The 24,907-nt window shown below is 45.5% G+C and overlaps 1 pseudogene; it reads right to left on the bottom strand.

The window, feature by feature from the left end:
• Positions 1-276: 276 nt before the first annotated feature.
• On the bottom strand, positions 277-11,995 carry LOC123723781 (high-affinity choline transporter 1-like; annotated as a pseudogene).
• Positions 11,996-24,907: the final 12,912 nt, after the last annotated feature.

Consider the following 24,907-nt stretch of genomic DNA (forward strand, 5'->3'; position numbering starts at 1 on the left):
CAGAACGATAGATTTTATACCTTGGCAGCTCGGGGATTCGATCTTGCAACCTTTCGGTTACTAGTCCAACTCTCTAACCACTAGGCTACCCTGCCCTCCCCAATAGATGGCATTATCTCCATCTATATCTGTTTCATCTTCGTAACTCACTTGGCCATGATCAAATCAAATCAAAGCGGTTAAATATCAAACTAGTAAAAATGTGTATTTCAGTCTCCGTCACTTCAGTCCTCTTTACGTTCCCCAAATGTTCCCGTTTAAAGGTCCCCGGGGGGTTTAGTCCAGGGTCTTGTGGTTGGGGCTGTCTTCAGGACTAGAGTCCTCCTCGGCCAGAGTGTCTCTACGGGTGAATGTAGCGGCCAGTTGAACGCTGAGCCGCGGTTTGACAGGCGCCATCTCAGACAACGCCATGTCGTTACCATTGACCAACGTGGTCTTGTCCATGTTCTCTATGCTGTGCTGAGCCAACACCGCGTCCAAGAAGTCGTACTTGGCCGACAACTTGCCGCTCTCAAACAGATACTTGGCCAGGTAGGAGAAAGCCACGTTGCCTAAGAACGAGGCTAACATGGAGACGGTTTTAAACGGGAACTTCTGCACCACTATGTGTTCCACCTCTCCGGTCAGATGATGAATCCGGTCCTCCAGCTGCCAACCTGGGTAGTAGATGAAAGGGGGTAGTGAGAGGTAAGGTTCCCCCTCCTCCGATCCTCAGGAACAGACCGAAGGCGTAAGCTGCGACGGAACCGTATGTGTTGGTTCCCTTGACGAAGAGGACGGAGATGAGCTGAGGGAAGATAATAACGTAGACCAGGTCGGAGCTCAGGTACCACAACCCGTACACCGTCCCCGTTAGCAGCGCCATCGCCGTGGCCAGGCCGCCGAACACAAAGATGGTGACGCGCATCACCCACACGATCTCCGTGTCCGATGCCTGAGGGGGAGGAGGAGGGGTGTACAACGTTACACACACACAACAACACACAGAACAACACACAGAACAACACACACAACAACAACACACAACAACACACAACAACAACACACACAACAATAACACACAACAACAACACACCCACCAACAACACACACCAACAACACACAACAACACACACAACAACAACAACAACACACACACCAACAACAACAACAACACACAGAACAACACACAGAACAACACACACAACAACACACACAACAACAACACACCCAACAACAACACACCCACCAACAACACACACACCAACAACAACAACAACACACAGAACAACAACACACACAACAATAACACAGAGAACAGCGTCTCAACTGCTTCTATGAAGTTTAGATATTTTGTGAACAGGAAGTAGTAAGTGGTGGTTTTAGTCCCGCCCCCCCTTCCAACTCACCGATTGGCGGAAGGCCAGCTGGTAGATGTTCCGAGCGAACATGGAGCTAGCCGATAGGATGGAGGAGTCGGCGGATGACATCACAGCAGCAGAGACCGCCCCCAGGCCGAAGAAGGAGACGAAGGGAGGACAGAGGTACTGGAGGACTATGGGTAATATCATGTCTGCCTGGTCCCTCTCCTTGGGAGGTACAGGTCCATACGCAGTCTGGTTCCAGTCTGAAGAACACGAGGAACACAACATGTCGTTTGGAACCTGGAACCACAGCTGAATCTAAAGGACTCCCCTTTCTCTGGTTCTAGTCTGAGGAACATGAGGATCAGTACACACAACTGTCAAGAACCCAGAACCCAGAACTTAGAACCAGAAAAAACAGGTAGACAGTGGTCAAACTAAGGAACCTATTAAAGAACTACAACTGTGGAAGAACAGAGGTCAAAGGAACCTATTAAAGAACTACAACTGTGGAAGAACAGAGGTCAAAGGAACCTATTAAAGAACTACAACTGTGGAAGAACAGAGGTCAAAGGAACCTATTAAAGAACTACAACTGTGGAAGAACAGAGGTCAAAGGAACCTACTAAAGAACTACAACTGTGGAAGAACAGAGGTCAAAGGAACCTATTAAAGAACTACAACTGTGGAAGAACAGAGGTCAAAGGAACCTATTAAAGAACTACAACTGTGGAAGAACAGAGGTCAAAGGAACCTATTAAAGAACTACAACTGTGGAAGAACAGAGATCAAAGGAACCTATTAAAGAACTACAACTGTGGAAGAACAGAGGTCAAAGGAACCTACTAAAGAACTACAACTGTGGAAGAACAGAGGTCAAAGGAACCTATTAAAGAACTACAACTGTGGAAGAACAGAGGCCAAAGGCACCTACTAAAGAACTACAACTGTGGAAGAACAGAGGTCAAAGGAACCTACTAAAGAACTACAACTGTGGAAGAACAGAGGTCAAAGGAACCTACTAAAGAACTACAACTGTGGAAGAACAGAGTACAAAGGAACCTACTAAAGAACTACAACTGTGGAAGAACAGAGGTCAAAGGAACCTATTAAAGAACTACAACTGTGGAAGAACTCGTGTGTCAGGTTAGAAAGACCAATGTGGAACCTCCTTAACAGTACAACCCTACTACAGCTTTATACATGATGATAAACAGTCATGTCCGATTGTCTGTTCTACTGTAACTATATATCATCCCTTAAACGTAGCATTTCACCTCCCGTCACTGGGCGTAGTCCTACTGTAACTATATATCATCCCTTAAACGTAGCATTCCACCTCCCAACACTGGTTTAGTCCTACTGTAACTATATATCATCCCTTAAACGTAGCATTCCACCTCCCGTCACTGGACGTAGTCCTACTGTAACTATATATCATCCCTTAAACGTAGCATTTCACCTCCCGTCACTGGACGTAGTCCTACTGTAACTATATATCATCCCTTAAACGTAGCATTCCACCTCCCGTCACTGGTTTAGTCCTACTGTAACTATATATCATCCCTTAAACGTAGCATTTCACCTCCCGTCACTGGACGTAGTCCTACTGTAACTATATATCATCCCTTAAACGTAGCATTTCACCTCCCATTCCTGACTCAGTAACTGAGTGTACAGACAGTGATTCAGCAGGACTTTGATGCTGGAGTTAAACCCTGGAGATCAAACCTTCTGCTTCTCCTCAGATGTAATATTTACAAAGTTCACAGTAGTAAACGGAGAGAGAGATGGATAGAGAGAGGTTGAGAGAGAGAGAGACAGAGAGAGAGAGGTTGAGAGAGAGAGAGACGGATAGAGAGAGAGAGATATTGAGAGATTGAGAGGGAGAGAGACGGATAGAGAGAGGTTGAGAGAGAGAGAGACAGAGAGAGAGAGGTTGAGAGAGAGAGAGACGGATAGAGAGAGAGAGATATTGAGAGATTGAGAGGGAGAGAGACGGAGAGAACGATCCTCCATAATGGATGAAGGGACCAGCTGATGATGTTTTTTGTGTCCCCGGACCCCCCCCGGACCCCGTCCCCCCAGACCCCCTCCCCCCCAACGCCCAGCAGGGGGACAGACCTCTGGAATATGTATCATCATTAGGCTACCAGATGAGGAACTCTCAATCAGACCGTTTGGGAATGTTAGGATAACAACTAACAGATATAGATCAAGCAACGCGACAGAACGAGATGTCCCAGGTAGAACCGCTCAGACATAAAGTAACTGTAGCCCAGCTGTGTGTAGGTCTGTGTGTAGGTGTGTGTGTGTGTAGGTGTGTGTGTGTGTAGGTGTGTGTGTAGGTGTGTGTGTGTAGGTGTAGGTGTGTGTGTGTAGGTGTAGGTGTGTGTGTGTGTGTGTAGGTGTGTGTGTAGGTGTGTGTAGGTGTGTGTGTAGGTGTGTGTGTGTGTAGGTGTGTGTGTAGGTGTGTGTAGGTGTGTGTGTAGGTGTGTGTGTGTGTAGGTGTGTGTGTAGGTGTGTGTGTGTAGGTGTGTGTGTAGGTGTGTGTGTAGGTGTGTGTGTGTAGGTGTGTGTGTGTGTGTAGGTGTGTGTGTGTAGGTGTGTGTGTGTGTGTAGGTGTGTGTGTGTGTGTGTGTGTGTGTGTAGGTGTGTGTGTGTGTAGGTGTGTGTGTCTGCATGTCTCACCTGTGGAAGCCCCTATAGCCCCGATCATTACTGAGGGCACAGCCATGACCAGGCACCCTGCAGCAGCGATGAACGAGAGCACCTGGGCGTACGAAGCTGAAGAGGCAGAGAGAACTCGTTGAAAATACACCTGCCAGGGAATCCCCCCCAACATCTAAAATACAGAGAGGAGACAGTGAATTCATCAACACAGAGAGGAGACAGTGAATTCATCCAGAACACAGAGAGGAGACAGTGAATTCATCCAGAACACAGAGAGGAGACAGTGAATTCATCCAGAACACAGAGAGGAGACAGTGAATTCATCAACACAGAGAGGAGACAGTGACTTCATCCAGAACACAGAGAGGAGACAGTGAATTCATCAACACAGAGAGGAGACAGTGACTTCATCAACACAGAGAGGAGACAGTGAATTCATCAACACAGAGAGGAGACAGTGAATTCATCCAGAACACAGAGAGGAGACAGTGACTTCATCCAGAACACAGAGAGGAGACAGTGAATTCATCAACACAGAGAGGAGACAGTGAATTCATCCAGAACACAGAGAGGAGACAGTGAATTCATCAACACAGAGAGGAGACAGTGAATTCATCCAGAACACAGAGAGGAGACAGTGACTTCATCAACACAGAAAGGAGACAGTGAATTCATCCAGAACACAGAGAGGAGACAGTGAATTCATCCAGAACACAGAGAGGAGACAGTGAATTCATCAACACAGAGAGGAGACAGTGAATTCATCCAGAACACAGAGAGGAGACAGTGAATTCATCAACACAGAGAGGAGACAGTGAATTCAATCAGAACACAGAGAGGAGACAGTGAATTCATCAACACAGAGAGGAGACAGTGAATTCATCCAGAACACAGAGAGGAGACAGTGAATTCATCAACACAGAGAGGAGACAGTGAATTCATCCAGAACACAGAGAGGAGACAGTGAATTCATCAACACAGAGAGGAGACAGTGAATTCATCCAGAACACAGAGAGGAGACAGTGAATATTCTGTCTGCTGGAGTACCAGACCCAGTCTTATCCAGAACCAGTCTTATCCAGAACCAGTCTTATCCAGACCCAGTCCTATCCAGAACCAGTCCTATCCAGAACCATCCAGACCCAGTCTTATCCAGACCCAATCCTATCCAGACCCAGTCCTATCCAGAACCAGTCCTATCCAGAACCAGTATTATCCAGAACCAGTCCTATACAGAACCAGTCCTATCCAGAACCAGTCCTATCCAGAACCAGTATTATCCAGACCCAATCCTATCCAGAACCAGTCCTATTCAGAACCAGTCCTATCCAGAACCAGTATTATCCAGAACCAGTCCTATCAAGACCCAATCCTATCCAGACCCAGTCCTATCCAGACCCATCCAGAACCAGTCTTATCCAGAACCAGTCTTATCCAGACCCAGTCCTATCCAGACCCAGTCCTATCCAGACCCATCCAGACCCAGTCTTATCCAGACCCAATCGTATCCAGACCCAGTCCTATCCAGAACCAGTCCTATCCAGAACCAGTATTATCCAGAACCAGTCCTATACAGAACCAGTCCTATCCAGAACCAGTCCTATCCAGAACCAGTATTATCCAGACCCAATCCTATCCAGAACCAGTCCTATTCAGAACCAGTCCTATCCAGAACCAGTATTATCCAGAACCAGTCCTATCAAGACCCAATCCTATCCAGAACCAGTATTATCCAGACCCAATCCTATCCAGCACCAGTATTATCCAGAACCAGTCTTATCCAGAACCAGTCCTATCCAGAACCAGTCCTATCCAGAACCAGTCCTATCCAGAACTGTACGTACCAGCAGACAGAAGTTGTCTATCCAGACCCAGTCCTATCCAGACCCAGTCCTATCCAGAACTGTACGTACCAGCAGACAGAAGTTGTCTAACCAGACCCAGTCCTATCCAGACCCAGTCCTATCCAGACTCAGTCCTATCCAGAACTGTACGTACCAGCAGACAGAAGTTGTCTATCCAGACCCAGTCCTATCCAGAACTGTACGTACCAGCAGACAGAAGTTGTCTATCCAGACCCAGTCCTATCCAGACCCAGTCCTATCCAGAACTGTACGTACCAGCAGACAGAAGTTGTCTATCCAGACCCAGTCCTATCCAGACCCAGTCCTATCCAGACCCAGTCCTATCCAGAACTGTACGTACCAGCAGACAGAAGTTGTCTATCCAGACCCAGTCCTATCCAGACCCAGTCCTATCCAGAACTGTACGTACCAGCAGACAGAAGTTGTCTATCCAGACCCAGTCCTATCCAGACCCAGTCCTATCCAGACCCAGTCCTATCCAGAACTGTACGTACCAGCAGACAGAAGTTGTCTATCCAGACCCAGTCCTATCCAGACCCAGTCCTATCCAGACCCAGTCCTATCCAGACCTGTACGTACCAGCAGACAGAAGTTGTCTATCCAGACCCAGTCCTATCCAGACCCAGTCCTATCCAGACCCAGTCCTATCCAGAACTGTACGTACCAGCAGACAGAAGTTGTCTATCCAGACCCAGTCCTATCCAGACCCAGTCCTATCCAGAACTGTACGTACCAGCAGACAGAAGTTGTCTATCCAGACCCAGTCCTATCCAGACCCAGTCCTATCCAGACCTGTACGTACCAGCAGACAGAAGTTGTCTATCCAGACCCAGTCCTATCCAGACCCAGTCCTATCCAGACCCAGTCCTATCCAGAACTGTACGTACCAGCAGACAGAAGTTGTCTATCCAGACCCAGTCCTATCCAGACCCAGTCCTATCCAGAACTGTACGTACCAGCAGACAGAAGTTGTCTATCCAGACCCAGTCCTATCCAGACCCAGTCCTATCCAGACCTGTACGTACCAGCAGACAGAAGTTGTCTATCCAGACCCAGTCCTATCCAGACCCAGTCCTATCCAGACCCAGTCCTATCCAGAACTGTACGTACCAGCAGACAGAAGTTGTCTATCCAGACCCAGTCCTATCCAGACCCAGACCCAGTCCTATCCAGACCCAGTCCTATCCAGAACTGTACGTAGCAGCAGACAGAAGTTGTCTATCCAGACCCAGTCCTATCCAGACCCAGTCCTATCCAGAACTGTACGTACCAGCAGACAGAAGTTGTCTATCCAGACCCAGTCCTATCCAGACCCAGTCCTATCCAGAACTGTACGTACCAGCAGACAGAAGTTGTCTATCCAGACCCAGTCCTATCCAGACCCAGTCCTATCCAGACCTGTACGTACCAGCAGACAGAAGTTGTCTATCCAGACCCAGTCCTATCCAGACCCAGTCCTATCCAGAACTGTACGTACCAGCAGACAGAAGTTGTCTATCCAGACCCAGTCCTATCCAGACCCAGTCCTATCCAGAACTGTACGTACCAGCAGACAGAAGTTGTCTATCCAGACCCAGTCCTATCCAGACCCAGTCCTATCCAGACCTGTACGTACCAGCAGACAGAAGTTGTCTATCCAGACCCAGTCCTATCCAGACCCAGCCCTATCCAGACCCAGTCCTATCCAGAACTGTACGTACCAGCAGACAGAAGTTGTCTATCCAGACCCAGTCCTATCCAGACCCAGTCCTATCCAGACCCAGTCCTATCCAGACCCAGTCCTATCCAGAACTGTACGTACCAGCAGACAGAAGTTGTCTATCCAGACCCAGGTGTCTTCTCTCTTGATGTTTCCCTTCCAGGGAGCTTGGTAGATCTCCTTCACTGCACTGATCTTGATGTCAGACACGGCTGGGTTGTTCAGAGCGAACGGTACTGAAACCCACTGACACAGAGGCAGAGACACACGGGAACACGTCAAACCCGGGTCAAACACACACCGCTACAGCCAGAATGTCACGTTTTAAATAGTTGTAGAAATATAGTATAATGTATTAGATAGTTGTAGAAATATAGTATAATGTATTAAATAGTTGTAGAAATATAGTATAATGTATTAAATAGTTGTAGAAATATAGTATAATGTATTAAATAGTTGTAGAAATATAGTATAATGTATTAAATAGTTGTAGAAATATAGTATAATGTATTAAATAGTTGTATAAATATAGTATAAGGTTTTTAATAGTTGTAGAAATATAGTATAATGTATTAAATAGTGAGAGTCGTCCCTACTCCTTCTCAAATTCTTTCAAATGTTTCAGCTACAATGGAACCCAACGGAATTGGTCCCCAAAGTACAAACTCCCAAGCGAAAGTGAAGTCCAGCTGAAGTAAGTATTTGGTACGGGCCGAGTGTCTCACCAGTCCCAGGAAGATACAGAAGAGTTGCACCACGTCGGTGTACGCTACAGAATACAGACCTCCAACTAACGTGTAGAAGATGGCAATACAGGCAGAGATCACCACAGACATCTTGATGTTTATGTCTATGATCACACTCAGCGTGGCTCCTAGAGAAACCGACAGACAGGGACCTGATCAGAGATAGTAACAACACAGATGAGAGATCACACTGTGCTGTAATATATCATTCATAATAACTTGCCCAGAGCAGATAAAATGGCCGCAGACCAGAAGATCTCTCCCATTAGAGCAGGTATGAAGAGCAGACCACCCATTCTCTTCCCATACTTCTGCTGGAAAGGGTCCAGCATGGTGACATAACCTCGAGAACGCATGGGCTTGGCGAAGAACAGGCCTCCTGCACACGGGAGGAATGTTGGCAGGTTTAAACGCACAGAATATTGGGGATTTTCAGAAGAATGTAAAATATATTTTGATTATTTCACAAGTAAGTCTACATTGTTAATTTATATATTCCAAACTGTAGTCTATTATACAGTGGCATTCTGAAAGTATTCAGACCCCTTGACTTTTTTCCACATTTTGTTATGTTACAGTCTTATTCTAAAATGGATTAAATTAAATGTTTTCCTCATCAATCTACACACAATACCCCATGATGACATCACAATACCCCATGATGCCATCACAATACCCCATGATGACATCACAATACCCCATAATGACATCACAATACCCCATAATGACATCACAATACCCCATAATGACATCACAATACCCCATGATGACATCACAATACCCCATGATGACAAAGCGAAAACAGGTTTTGAGAAATGTTTGAAAATGTATTAACAACGAAAAACAGAAATACCTGATTTACATAAGTATTCAGACCCTTTGCTATGAGACTTGAAATTGATCTCAGGTGCATCCTGTTTCCATTGATCATCCTTGAGATGTTTCTACAACTTGATTGGAGTCCACCTGTGGTAAATTCAATTGATTGGACATGACTTGGAAAGGCACACACCTGTCTATATAAGGTCCCACAGTTGACAGTGCATGTCAGAGCAAAAACCAAGCCATGAGGTCGAAGGAATTGTCCGTAGAGCTCCGAGACTGGATTGTGTCGAGGCACAGATCTGGGGAAGGGTACCAAAACATTTCTGCTGCATTGAAGATCCCCAAAAACACAGTGGCGTCCATCATTCTTAAATGGAAGAAGTTTGGAACCACCAAGACTCTTCCTAGAGCTGGCCGCCCGGCCAAACTGAGCAATCAGGGGGAGAAGGGCCTTGGTCAGGGAGGTGACCAAGAACCCGATGGTCACTCTGACAGAGCTCTAGAGTTCCTCTGTGGAGATGGGAGAACCTTCCAGAAGGACAACCATCTCTGCAGCACTCAAACAATCTGGCCTTTATGGTAGAGTGGCCAGACGGAAGCCACTCCTCAGTAAAAGACACATGACAGCCCACTTGGAGTTTGCCAAAAGGCATCTAAAGACTCGCAGAGCACGAGAAACAAGATTCTCTGATCTTGAGTGGCCCAGCCAGGGTCCAGACTTCAACCCGATCGAACATCTCAGGAGAGACCTGAAAATAGCTGTGCAGCAACACTCCCCATCCAACCTGACAGAGCTTGAGAGGATCTGCAGAGAAGAATGGGAGAAACTCTCCAAATACAGGTGTGCCAAACTTGTAGCTTTATACCCAAGAAGAATCTAGGCTGTAATCGCTGCCAAAGGTGCTTCAACAAAGTACTGCTTAAAGGGTCTGAATACTTATGTAAATGTGATATTTACGTTTTCTATTTTAATTTATTTTGTAACATTTTCTAAAAACCTGTTTTTGCTTTGTCATTATGGGGTATTGTGATGTCATTATGGGGTATTGTGATGTCATTATGGGGTATTGTGATGTCATTATGGGGTATTGTGATGTCATTATGGGGTATTGTGATGTCATTATGGGGTATTGTGATGTCATTATGGGGTATTGTGTTTAGATTAATGAGGGGGGGGGGACAATTTAATCAATTTTAGAATAAGGCTGTAAGGTAACACAATTTGGAGAAATTGAAGGGGTCTGAATACTTTCCGAACACACCGTTTATATTGAGATGACTCACCTACGACTAGACTTAGCGCATATCCAAAAGGCGCTTGTGCCCAAGCCAAGCCATACCCAGGAAGATAGACGTACTCCGCTGTTCCGTTGATATATCCACCACCAACCCAGGTCGCTGCAATGACGACAACAACTAAATGGAAATGTTCAGCCGACAGTAATTCAGAGAGTAAAATCACGATAACCCGACGCGCGTAAAACCAAACGACAAGGTTACAACATTGCGCTTATTTTTGAATTGTGCTTGAAAATGAACGCTTGGTCCGATTATGAGTTTCTTCACGGAAAAATGTATTTAAAAAAATAAAAAAATCTGTAAACTAAAGATGTTCAATGTTGCATTTCAAACATGTTAGTTAGTGGCTTTAGTTAAAGCATTTCTCCTAACCATCGAGCATGAGTTATCAAATTGAATCAGCCTTTATATGTTTTTACAACCGGTTTTTATATCAATCAAGTAAAACATTAAAACATTTTAAAAAGTCTATCGTCCTACAACATTCTGTTAGTAAACTTCTAGAATACAGAATCACCTTTATTTAGAAATCAACTTACAAATAGGAAATCGACTAACCTATCGCAATCATCCACACACAACGAAACTCACCGGTCATGGTAAAACCCCCTACAAATAAACCAATGTCTCTGCCACCGACCATGATGGTTTCACTGCGGTCTGTACCCTCCGCTTCCCCGGCGTGTTTGTTCTTCCACGCTGCCCAGATCCCCACCGCGAGGATTAGAACGTAGAAGAGGGCGATCGCCGCCAGTCCCTCCACGTGGATGCCGGTCATCTTGTCTTGTTTGTTTTTTAGCTCGTAGCTGAGCCGTGTGTCCTCGCTAGAAACGGGATGGCATTCAGACCTGCGTGGTGGGGTGCGGAGAGAAAGTGGACATTGAATTGAGTGGCAGTGAAGGATGGACGATCAAATAAAGACAAAAACATTATACTTGTAATTATCTTTTGTTATGTTATTTCCTTAGATTTATTATGTTACTATTTTATAACATCAGAAATAAGACAACAATCTTCTTTTTTTTTTTTTTATCCCCAGACTAGTTTCCAAAATCTCTATGTATGTGCGCAAAAAGCCCATTACGCACAACCCTCAGACAGTCCGTAGAGCTGTTGACGCGTTAAAACGGACTTCATCTTCTGACGGGAGAAATGTAATATCACTGCGAAAAACATCTATTTAAAATATCAAACGTGTCCTTTTTAAACACAGCCCTCCTCAAATCGGAAAATTATTATATAGGCAATATCTGGAACAATGGTATATATTTTTTTTAAATAATAATAATAATAATACAGACTGATTTACTTTACAATGATGTAGAGATTCCTTTACATGGTCTAACATGTCTTCAGCAACAGCAACAACAAAAATGAGTAAATAGACAAGTTACCTGAAATGTCTCTTGGCTCTACCGGAAACTTGAGGTTTAAAGCCGCTTCTCAACGAACTGGGTGTAGAGATAAACACTGGCCCCAGTGCGTTATTCTCCGGTAACCCTGCTTGAAAACTAAGTAATGATCAACTCAAGAGCTCGTGCTAGGATCGTCCCTCCCGGTGACTTTTATAAGAGTGGCGTCAGACGTCCGGTGTTCACGCGCGGTCAGAGAGAGAAAAGTGAACATCCTTTTTGATGAGAATAATGAGCACGAGAAACGTCACTGGGTTTTTCCTACCGTTACTAGTGGTGTACGCAAGTGTGTGTGTGTGTGTGTGTGTGTGTGTGTGTGTGTGTGTGTGTGTGTGTGTGTGTGTGAGAGAGAGAGAGAGAGACAGAGAGAGAGAGAGAGACCACTGTGACTGACCCCAAATTAAGGAAATCTTAGACTATGTACAGACTCAGTGAGCGTAGCCTTGCTATTGAGAAAGGCCGCCGTAGGCAGACCTGGCTCTCAAGAGAAGACAGGCTATGTGCAACACTGCCCACAAAATGAGGTGGAAACTGAGCTGCACTTCCTAACCTCCTCCCAAATGTATGACCATATTAGAGACACATATTTCCCTCAGATTACACAGATACACAAAGAATTAGAAAACAAATCAAATCATTATAAACTCACATATCTATTGGGTGAATGGTCACTGTCCATGGTTCTGAACTGGGTACAATTTTATTTTAACTAACTTAATCAGTTAAGAACAAATTCTTATTTACAATGACAGCCTACCGGGGAACAGGAGGAGAACGACAGATTAGCACCTTGTCAGCTCGGGGAATCGATCCAGCAACCTTTCGGTTACTGGCCCAACGCTCTAACCACTAGGCTACCTGCTGGTTACTGGCCCAACGCTCTAACCACTAGGCTACCTGCTGGTTACTGGCCCAACGCTCTAACCACTAGGCTACCTGCCGGTTACTGGCCCAACGCTCTAACCACTAGGCTACCTGCCGGTTACTGGCCCAACGCTCTAACCACTAGGCTACCTGCCGGTTACTGGCCCAACGCTCTAACCACTAGGCTACCTGCTGGTTACTGGCCCAACGCTCTAACCACTAGGCTACCTGCTGGTTACTGGCCCAACGCTCTAACCACTAGGCTACCTGCCGGTTACTGGCCCAACGCTCTAACCACTAGGCTACCTGCCGGTTACTGGCCCAACGCTCTAACCACTAGGCTACCTGCCGGTTACTGGCCCAACGCTCTAACCACTAGGCTACCTGCTGGTTACTGGCCCAACGCTCTAACCACTAGGCTACCTGCCGGTTACTGGCCCAACGCTCCAACCACTAGGCTACCTACCCCCTCTACACTCTAACCACTAGGCTACCTGCCTCCTCTACACTCTAACCACTACGCTACCTGCCTCCTCTACACTCTAACCACTAGGATACCTGCCTCCTCTACACTCTAACCACTAGGCTACCTACCCCATCTACACTCTAACCACTAGGCTACCTGCCTCCTCTACACTCTAACCACTAGGATACCTGCTGGTTACTGGCCTAACGCTCTAACTACCAGGTTACCTGCCGTAATTGATACACATTCTAACCGAAAGTGTCGAGTTGCCTCTGTGAACAGCCAGGTCTGGTAACGATAACTCCTTGCACGGAGTTCAAACCCTAATTGACGGATTCGGACGTGGTTGTTTTCTGAATAAAGAAAAACAACAATTTAAATAGAGAAAAGAGAGGCCTTGGTTTCAGAAAAAAAAATCCCAATGAAGATAGAACTGACAGACAGTCCAATGAAGATAGAACTGACAGACAGCCCAATGAAGATAGAACTGACAGACAGTCCAATGAAGATAGAACTGACAGACAGTCCAATGAAGATAGAAGAACTGACAGACAGCCCAATGAAGAGAGAACTGACAGACAGTCCAATGAAGATAGAACTGACAGACAGTCCAATGAAGAGAGAAGAACTGACAGACAGTCCAATGAAGAGAGAAGAACTGACAGACAGTCCAATGAAGAGAGAAGAACTGACAGACAGTCCAATGAAGATAGAACTGACAGACAGTCCAATGAAGATAGAACTGACAGACAGTCCAATGAAGATAGAACTGACAGACAGTCCAATGAAGATAGAACTGACAGACAGTCCAATGAAGATAGAACTGACAGACAGTCCAATGAAGATAGAACTGACAGACAGTCCAATGAAGATAGAACTGACAGACAGTCCAATGAAGATAGAACTGACAGACAGTCCAATGAAGATAGAACTGACAGACAGCCCAATGAAGATAGAACTGACAGACAGCCCAATGAAGATAGAACTGACAGACAGTCCAATGAAGATAGAAGAACTGACAGACAGTCCAATGAAGATAGAACTGACAGACAGTCCAATGAAGATAGAACTGACAGACAGTCCAATGAAGAGAGAAGAACTGACAGACAGCCCAATGAAGATAGATAGAACTGACAGACAGTCCAATGAAGATAGAAGAACTGACAGACAGTCCAATGAAGATAGAACTGACAGACAGTCCAATGAAGATAGAACTGACAGACAGTCCAATGAAGATAGAACTGACAGACAGTCCAATGAAGATAGAACTGACAGTAGATCCATACAGAAGTTGTGTTTCCAGAGTGAAGAAACATCGTTTAGATCCAACAGACAAGCCTAAAAAGCTTTTTATGTCTCCACAGTATTTATCCCGTCTTGTCCATCAAGTTGTCTTTGAGCTTTTCTGATATGAACATATATATATATATTTTTTTATGCTTAAAATGACAAAATAGCTTTTGCATAATACTACACACATAATGTAACTGTATCCCATGAATGGAGGTGACAGCTTCTTCACATCCCAAACCTTCTTGGCACCAGTCTGGAAGGCAGCATCGTGCAGGCAGACTGCTCATGTTCTCCCCAGTCCCAGTCTCCTGCTCCAGCAGAGAGAGGTAAAAGAGAGAGAGAGACAGAGAGAGAGAGAGAGACAGAGAGAGAGAGAGAGAGACAGAGAGCGAGAGGTAAGAGAGAGACAGAGACAGAGAGAGAGACAGACAGACAGACAGACAGACAGACAGACAGACAGACAGACAGACAGAGAGAGGTAAGAGAGAGAGACAGAGGGAGAGAGAGAAAGAGAATGAGTCAGTGAGAAGAGGACAGGTTAGGGGACTAGGAGTGGTTGGTAGGGAACTACTTCCTCCCTGAGGAGCCGTCGTTAGGGAACTACTTCCTCCCTGAGGAGCCGTCGTTAGGGAACTACTTCCTCCCTGAGGAGCCGTCGTTAGGGAACTACTTCCTCCCTGAGGAGCCGTCGTTAGGGAACTACTTCCTCCCTGAGGAGCCGTCGTTAGGGAACTACTTCCTCCCTGAGGAGCCGTCGTTAGGGAACTACTTCCTCCCTGAGGAGCCGTCGTTAGGGAACTACTTCCTCCCTGAGGAGCCGTCGTTAGGGAACTACTTCCTCCCTGAGGATCCGTCTTTAGGGAACTACTTCCTCCCTGAGGAGCCGTCGTTAGGGAACTACTTCCTCCAGTCAGTCTGTCTTGGAGACACAGCAACGGGCCAGCTGTGGAATATCTCATTAGAATACTGTTCAAATCACCAGCCAGAGGAATCTCTCTCTCTCTCTCTCTATCTTCCCCCCACCCTCTGTCTCTCTCCCTATCTTCCCCCCACCCTCTGTCTCTCTCCCTATCTCCCCCCCACCCTCTGTCTCTCCCCCCACCCTCTGTCTCTCTCCCTATCTCCCCCACCCTCTGTCTCGCTCTGTCCCCCCCGATGTAGCAGCTGATTGGTTAGTAACAGGTGCTGTCTGGTCTGATGTAGCAGCTGATTGGTTAGTAACAGGTGCTGTCTGGTCTGATGTAGCAGCTGATTGGTTAGTAACAGGTGCTGTCTGGTCTGGTGTAGCAGCTGATTGGTTAGTAGAGAGAGAGAGAGAGAGAGAGACAGAGAGAGAGACAGAGAGAGACAGAGAGAGACGGAGAGAGAGAGAGACAGAGAGAGACAGAGAGAGAGACAGAGACAGAGAGAGACGGAGAGAGAGAGAGAGAGAGACAGAAAGAGACAGACAGAGAGAGACAGAGAGAGAGAGAGACAGAGAGAGAGAGAGAGAGATATTAAGAGGAGAAAAGGATTTCATCATTGCTTTAAACAACTCCAGTGGCTCCCTTCGCTCTACCTGTATATACCTGTCTCTACCTGTCTCTACCTGTATATACCTGTCTCTACCTGTATACCTGTCTCTACCTGTATACCTGTCTATGCTGACAGTGTGTGTGTCTGGGTGTGCGTGGGGGTAGAGTGGGTAGTAGAGGCAGAGCAGTAACCCTCCTAACCTCTCCCTTCCTGATTGGCAGGCTCTGCCCGGTGTGTGTGTCTCTCGCACACACACACACACACACACACACACACACACACACACACACACACACACACACACACACACACACACACACAGCCCCGCGTCGTCTCTGGGTCACATAACAACAATCTGACTGGTGAGTGAAGAGAGGGAGAGTAAACAAACACAGTTTAAACTCAAGTAAAAACTCGACAAAACTTTATTTTGTCTTGTCAGAAAGAAGAAATACATTTGATTTCAAAAAACGTTATATTCAAGAACTTAGGAAATATGTTTTTTTTTTTCTTCTCACAAACAAACATTTTTCTGTTTGTAGCTCATTCTGTGTGTCCGTGTCAGAGACCTGCTGTTCTCGCACTGAGAAACAGAAACCTGGGAAAAAGCTCCTTTTCACCCAAAACATAATTATAAATGAATTAATAGTAAAAAAAACACGTGTTTATTTTGGACCTGTGCAAAAAAATATCTGTACACATGAAAACCTCCGGGTAAGAATGACCTACAGCATTACATTTTTTTTTTAAACATTTTAGTCATTTAACAGACACTCTTATCCAGAGCGACTTACAGTAGTGAACGCATAGATTTCATACATTCTTTCTCCGTACTGGTCCCCCCCGTGGGAATCGAACCCACAACCCTGGCGTTGCAAACACCATGCTCTGCCAACTGAGCCACACGGGACCCAGCATCATGTCCGTATACAAAATCTACACCGACATTCCACAACACATCAGTGTGTCCAACATTATGAAGTTAGGTTCACGACCCTGAACGAGGAAAAGTTATTTAATGGAGAAAACGAGAGGTTAACTAGTATTTTAGACAATTCAGAAGTGGAAAATAGGTGTAATTGACCCTCAACATAATAGGAGGGTTATTAAACAGGGTAGAGGGAGAGATGCATTATATTGTCCTCTTATTCAGCAGGGTAGAGGGAGAGATCCATTATATTGTCCTCTTATTCAGCAGGGTAGAGGGAGATGCATTATATTGTCCTCTTATTCAGCAGGGTAGAGGGAGATCCATTATATTGTCCTCTTATTAAACAGGGTAGAGGGAGAGATGCATTATATTGTCCTCTTATTCAGCAGGGTAGAGGGAGAGATGCATTATATTGTCCTCTTATTCAGCAGGGTAGAGGGAGATGCATTATATTGTCCTCTTATTCAGCAGGGTAGAGGGAGAGATGCATTATATTGTCCTCTTATTAAACAGGGTAGAGGGAGAGATGCATTATATTGTCCTCTTATTCAGCAGGGTAGAGGGAGATGCATTATATTGTCCTCTTATTCAGCAGGGTAGTGAGGATCCATTATATTGTCCTCTTATTAAACAGGGTAGAGTGAGAGATGCATTATATTGTCCTCTTATTCAGCAGGGTAGAGGGAGATGCATTATATTGTCCTCTTATTCAGCAGGGTAGAGTGAGATTCATTATATTGTCCTCTTATTCAGCAGGGTAGAGGGAGATTCATTATATTGTCCTCTTATTCAGCAGGGTAGAGGGAGATTCATTATATTGTCCTCTTATTCAGCAGGGTAGAGGGAGATGCATTATATTGTCCTCTTATTCAGCAGAGTAGAGGGAGATTCATTATATTGTCCTCTTATTCAGCAGGGTAGAGTGAGAGATGCATTATATTGTCCTCTTATTCAGCAGGGTAGTGAGGATCCATTATATTGTCCTCTTATTCAGCAGGGTAGAGTGAGAGATGCATTATATTGTCCTCTTATTCAGCAGGGTAGAGGGAGATTCATTATATTGTCCTCTTATTCAGCAGGGTAGAGTGAGATTCATTATATTGTCCTCTTATTCAGCAGGGTAGAGGGAGATTAATTATATTGTCCTCTTATTCAGCAGGGTAGAGGGAGATGCATTATATTGTCCTCTTATTCAGCAGGGTAGAGGGAGATGCATTATATTGTCCTCTTATTCAGCAGGGTAGAGGGAGATTCATTATATTGTCCTCTTATTCAGCAGGGTAGAGTGAGAGATGCATTATATTGTCCTCTTATTCAGCAAGGTAGTGAGGATCCATTATATTGTCCTCTTATTAAACAGGGTAGAGTGAGAGATGCATTATATTGTCCTCTTATTCAGCAGGGTAGTGAGGATCCATTATATTGTCCTCTTATTAAACAGGGTAGAGTGAGAGATGCATTATATTGTCCTCTTATTCAGCAGGGTAGAGGGAGATGCATTATATTGTCCTCTTATTCAGCAGGGTAGAGGGAGATGCATTATATTGTCCTCTTATTCAGCAGGGTAGTGAGGATCCATTATATTGTCCTCTTATTCAGCAGGGTAGAGGGAGATGCATTATATTGTCCTCTTATTCAGCAGGGTAGAGAGAGATTCATTATATTGTCCTCTTATTCAGCAGGGTAGAGGGAGATTCATTATATTGTCCTCTTATTCAGCAGGGTAGAGTGAGATTCATTATATTGTCCTCTTATTCAGCAGGGTAGAGGGAGATGCATTATATTGTCCTCTTATTCAGCAGGGTAGTGAGGATCCATTATATTGTCCTCTTATTAAACAGGGTAGAGTGAGAGATGCATTATATTGTCCTCTTATTCAGCAGGGTAGAGGGAGATGCATTATATTGTCCTCTTATTCAGCAGGGTAGAGGGAGATGCATTATATTGTCCTCTTATTCAGCAGGGTAGAGAGAGATTCATTATATTGTCCTCTTATTCAGCAGGGTAGAGGGAGATGCATTATATTGTCCTCTTATTCAGCAGGGTAGAGGGAGATTCATTATATTGTCCTCTTATTCAGCAGGGTAGAGTGAGAGATGCATTATATTGTCCTCTTATTCAGCAGGGTAGTGAGGATCCATTATATTGTCCTCTTATTAAACAGGGTAGAGTGAGAGATGCATTATATTGTCCTCTTATTCAGCAGGGTAGTGAGGATCCATTATATTGTCCTCTTATTAAACAGGGTAGAGTGAGAGATGCATTATATTGTCCTCTTATTCAGCAGGGTAGTGAGGATCCATTATATTGTCCTCTTATTAAACAGGGTAGAGTGAGAGATGCATTATATTGTCCTCTTATTCAGCAGGGTAGAGGGAGATGCATTATATTGTCCTCTTATTCAGCAGGGTAGAGGGAGATTCATTATATTGTCCTCTTATTCAGCAGGGTAGAGTGAGATTCATTATATTGTCCTCTTATTCAGCAGGGTAGGGAGAGATGCATTATATTGTCCTCTTATTCAGCAGGGTAGAGGGAGATGCATTATATTGTCCTCTTATTCAGCAGGGTAGAGGGGGATTCATTATATTGTCCTCTTATTCAGCAGGGTAGAGGGAGATCCATTATATTGTCCTCTTATTCAGCAGGGTAGAGAGAGATGCATTATATTGTCCTCTTATTCAGCAGAGTAGAGGGAGATTCATTATATTGTCCTCTTATTCAGCAGGGTAGAGGGAGATGCATTATATTGTCCTCTTATTCAGCAGGGTAGAGGGAGATGCATTATATTGTCCTCTTATTCAGCAGGGTAGAGGGAGATGCATTATATTGTCCTCTTATTCAGCAGGGTAGAGAGAGATGCATTATATTGTCCTCTTATTCAGCAGAGTAGAGGGAGATTCATTATATTGTCCTCTTATTCAGCAGAGTAGAGGGAGAGAGCCAAACATATTGTTCATCCCAAATAGCACCCTATCCCCTATGGGCCTGGGTCAAAGGCAGTGCTCCACATAGGGAATAGGGTGCTATTTGGGCCGTTGTCATACATGGTTTTCATCCTCCTGGTGCCCAATTATCCTCCTGTATCCCTCCATGTGCCTGTGTGACCTTCTGCTAATGGAGCTAGAGGCATGGGATCAATATCACCCCCTTCTCTCTCTCTCTCTCTCTCTCTCTCAGGCCTACTGCTGAACTCTAGCGTAATATAATGAAATACACTACACGGCCAAAAGTATGTGGACACCTGCTCGTCCAACATCTCATTCCATAATCAGGGGCATTAATATGGAGTTGGTCCCCCCTTTGCTGCTATAACAGCCTCCATTCTTCTGGGAAGTCATTAATATGGAGTTGGTCCCCCCTTTGCTGCTATAACAGCCTCCACTCTTCAGGGAAGTCATTAATATGGAGTTGGTCCCCCCCTTTGCTGCTATAACAGCCTCCACTCTTCAGGGAAGTCATTAATATGGAGTTGGTCCCCCTTTGCTGCTATAACAGCCTCCACTCTTCTGGGAAGTCATTAATATGGAGTTGGTCCCCCCTTTGCTGCTATAACAGCCTCCACTCTTCAGGGAAGTCATTAATATGGAGTTGGTCCCCCCTTTGCTGCTATAACAGCCTCCACTCTTCTGGGAAGGCATTAATATGGAGTTGGTCCCCCCCCCCTTTGCTGCTATAACAGCCTCCACTCTTCTGGGAAGGTTTTCCACTAGATGTTGGAACATTTCTGCGGGGACTTGATTCCATTCAGCCACAAGGGCATTAGTGAGGTCGGGCCCTGATGTTGGGTGATTAGTCCTGGCTCGCAGTCGGCGTTCCAATTCATCCCAAAGGTGTTCGAGGGGGTTGAGGTCAGGGCTCTGTGCGGGCCAGTCAAGTTCTTCCACGCCGAGCTTGACAAACCATTTCTGTATGGACATGGCTTCTGTGCACAGGGGCGTTGTCATCCTGAAAAAGGGAAGGGGATTATGGGGTATTGTGGGTAGATTACTGAGGATTTTTTTGGTATTTAATCCATTTTAGAATAAGACTGTAATGTAACAAAATGTGGAAAAAGCCAAGGGGTCTGAATACTTTCCGAAGGCACCGTATAGGATGAAATGATTTGAGAATTGGTCTAACCAGGAATGTCTAATCTAGAAGAGATACTGATGGACAGAGATATAGAGGTTCTCTCTAAATAAAAAAATACTGTTATTCTATGCTATTCTTTTCTATGCTAATATGTTCTGATCTATTCTGTTCTGTTCTATTCTTTGCTTTTCTATGATATGCTAGTCTATAATATTCTGCTCTATTCTGTTCTGCTCTATTCTATTCTGTTCTGCTCTGTTCTATTCTATTCTGTTCTGCTCTATTCTGTTCTGTTCTGTTCTATTCTATTCTATTCTATTCTGTTCTGTTCTGTTCTGTTCTGCTCTATTCTGTTCTGTTCTGTTCTATTCTATTCTATTCTGTTCTGTTCTATTCTATTCTGCTCTATTCTGCTCTATTCTGTTCTGTTCTATTCTGTTCTGTTCTATTCTGTTCTGTTCTATTCTGTTCTGTTCTATTCTATTCTGTTCTATTCTATTCTGTTCTATTCTATTCTGTTCTATTCTATTCTATTCTGTTCTATTCTATTCTATTCTATTCTATTCTATTCTGTTTTGTTCTATTCTATTCTGTTCTGTTCTGTTCTATTTTATTCTATTCTGTTCTATTCTATTCTGCTCTATTCTGTTCTGTTCTATTTTACCTATAATTTAGCAGCTTTGATTTGAAATGCGGTGGCTGCTCCTCTCTAATAATCAGCTGACATACAACAGCTCATCATACTAGCTGGTTCAACCATCTCTCTGTCATAAATCCAAGTGTCGCATATGTTTTAGGTAAAGGGTCAATCAGCTGTTTAGAGCCATTTAGGAACTTAACAGTCCAGTGATCCTAAAAGGACTATTTCCACTCCAGGGTTATTATCTCAGTGGTGCCCCCTGGGACATCTGATCTGGGGCCGCTCTTTAAAGTCAATGGTCCTCAGATCACTAGATAAGTCCTCAGGAGACCACTATCGGGACTGTCTAGGAGTCCCTGTTCAGTCCCTTACTGTAGATAGCCTGTGTTACTGCTCTCAGACCACTATCAGGACTGTCTAGTAGTCCCTGGTCAGTCCCTTACTGTAGATAGCCTGCTCTCAGACCACTATCAGGACTGTCTAGTAGTCCCTGGTCAGTCCCTTACTGTAGATAGCCTGTGTTACTGCTCTCAGACCACTATCGGGACTGTCTAGTAGTCCCTGGTCAGTCCCTTACTGTAGATAGCCTGCTCTCAGACCACTATCAGGACTGTCTAGGAGTCCCTGTTCAGTCCCTTACTGTAGATAGCCTGTGTTACTGCTCTCAGACCACTATGAGGACTGTCTAGTAGTCCCTGGTCAGTCCCTTACTGTAGATAGCCTGTGTTACTGCTCTCTCCACTGGTGATACGTGATAAGAATGAAGATGTGCTCAAGTCATGTTCCGATCTGCATTTTTCTACATTGGACACTAGATGTCACTCTTGTTCAATTATCTGGAGGGTCTCTGTCTATTGGCTTGGAGGGTCTCTGTCTATTGAGAACCACTGAAGGCTTGGAGGGTCTCTGTCTATTGGCTTGGAGGGTCTCTGTCTATTGAGAACCACTGAAGGCTTGGAGGGTCTCTGTCTATTGGCTTGGAGGGTCTCTGTCTATTGAGTACCACTGAAGGCTTGGAGGGTCTCTGTCTATTGACTTGGAGGGTCTCTGTCTATTGGCTTGGAGGGTCTCTGTCTATTGGCATGGAGGGTCTCTGTCTATTGGCATGGAGGGTCTCTGTCTATTGGCATGGAGGGTCTCTGTCTATTGAGAACCACTGAAGGCTTGGAGGGTCTCTGTCTATTGGCTTGGAGGGTCTCTGTCTATTGGCATGGAGGGTCTCTGTCTATTGAGAACCACTGAAGGCTTGGAGGGTCTCTGTCTATTGAGAACCACTGAAGGCTTGGAGGGTCTCTGTCTATTGGCTTGGAGGGTCTCTGTCTATTGAGAACCACTGAAGGCTTGGAGGGTCTCTGTCTATTGAGAACCCCTGAAGGCTTGGAGGGTCTCTGTCTATTGAGAACCCCTGAAGGCTTGGAGGGTCTCTGTCTATTGGCTTGGAGGGTCTCTGTCTATTGAGAACCCCTGAAGGCTTGGAGGGTCTCTGTCTATTGGCTTGGAGGGTCTCTGTCTATTGAGAACCCCTGAAGGCTTGGAGGGTCTCTGTCTATTGAGAACCCCTGAAGGCTTGGAGGGTCTCTGTCTATTGAGAACCCCTGAAGGCTTGGAGGGTCTCTGTCTATTGAGAACCCCTGAAGGCTTGGAGGGTCTCTGTCTATTGGCTTGGAGGGTCTCTGTCTATTGAGAACCCCTGAAGGCTTGGAGGGTCTCTGTCTATTGGCTTGGAGGGTCTCTGTCTATTGAGAACCCCTGAAGGCTTGGAGGGTCTCTGTCTATTGAGAACCCCTGAAGGCTTGGAGGGTCTCTGTCTATTGAGAACCCCTGAAGGCTTGGAGGGTCTCTGTCTATTGAGAACCCCTGAAGGCTTGGAGGGTCTCTGTCTATTGAGAACCCCTGAAGGCTTGGAGGGTCTCTGTCTATTGGCTTGGAGGGTCTCTGTCTATTGAGAACCCCTGAAGGCTTGGAGGGTCTCTGTCTATTGAGAACCACTGAAGGCTTGGAGGGTCTCTGTCAATTGAGAACCCCTGAAGGCTTGGAGGGTCTCTGTCTATTGAGAACCCCTGAAGGCTTGGAGGGTCTCTGTCTATTGAGAACCACTGAAGGCTTGGAGGGTCTCTGTCTATTGAGAACCCCTGAAGGCTTGGAGGGTCTCTGTCTATTGAGAACCCCTGAAGGCTTGGAGGGTCTCTGTCTATTGAGAACCCCTGAAGGCTTGGAGGGTCTCTGTCTATTGAGAACCCCTGAAGGCTTGGAGGGTCTCTGTCTATTGAGAACCCCTGAAGGCTTGGAGGGTCTCTGTCTATTGAGAACCCCTGAAGGCTTGGAGGGTCTCTGTCTATTGAGAACCACTGAAGGCTTGGAGGGTCTCTGTCTATTGAGAACCCCTGAAGGCTTGGAGGGTCTCTGTCTATTGAGAACCCCTGAAGGCTTGGAGGGTCTCTGTCTATTGAGAACCCCTGAAGGCTTGGAGGGTCTCTGTCTATTGAGAACCCCTGAAGGCTTGGAGGGTCTCTGTCTATTGAGAACCCCTGAAGGCTTGGAGGGTCTCTGTCTATTGAGAACCCCTGAAGGCTTGGAGGGTCTCTGTCTATTGAGAACCCCTGAAGGCTTGGAGGGTCTCTGTCTATTGAGAACCCCTGAAGGCTTGGAGGGTCTCTGTCTATTGAGAACCCCTGAAGGCTTGGAGGGTCTCTGTCTATTGGCTTGGAGGGTCTCTGTCTATTGAGAACCCCTGAAGGCTTGGAGGGTCTCTGTCTATTGAGAACCCCTGAAGGCTTGGAGGGTCTCTGTCTATTGAGAACCCCTGAAGGCTTGGAGGGTCTCTGTCTATTGAGAACCCCTGAAGGCTTGGAGGGTCTCTGTCTATTGGCTTGGAGGGTCTCTGTCTATTGAGAACCCCTGAAGGCTTGGAGGGTCTCTGTCTATTGAGAACCACTGAAGGCTTGGAGGGTCTCTGTCTATTGAGAACCCCTGAAGGCTTGGAGGGTCTCTGTCTATTGAGAACCACTGAAGGCTTGGAGGGTCTCTGTCTATTGAGAACCACTGAAGGCTTGGAGGGTCTCTGTCTATTGAGAACCCCTGAAGGCTTGGAGGGTCTCTGTCTATTGAGAACCCCTGAAGGCTTGGAGGGTCTCTGTCTATTGAGAACCCCTGAAGGCTTGGAGGGTCTCTGTCTATTGAGAACCCCTGAAGGCTTGGAGGGTCTCTGTCTATTGAGAACCCCTGAAGGCTTGGAGGGTCTCTGTCTATTGAGAACCCCTGA

The sequence above is a fragment of the Salmo salar genome, chromosome ssa17 (assembly GCF_905237065.1).
Source record: "Salmo salar chromosome ssa17, Ssal_v3.1, whole genome shotgun sequence".
In the NCBI taxonomy this organism is placed as follows: domain Eukaryota; kingdom Metazoa; phylum Chordata; class Actinopteri; order Salmoniformes; family Salmonidae; genus Salmo; species Salmo salar.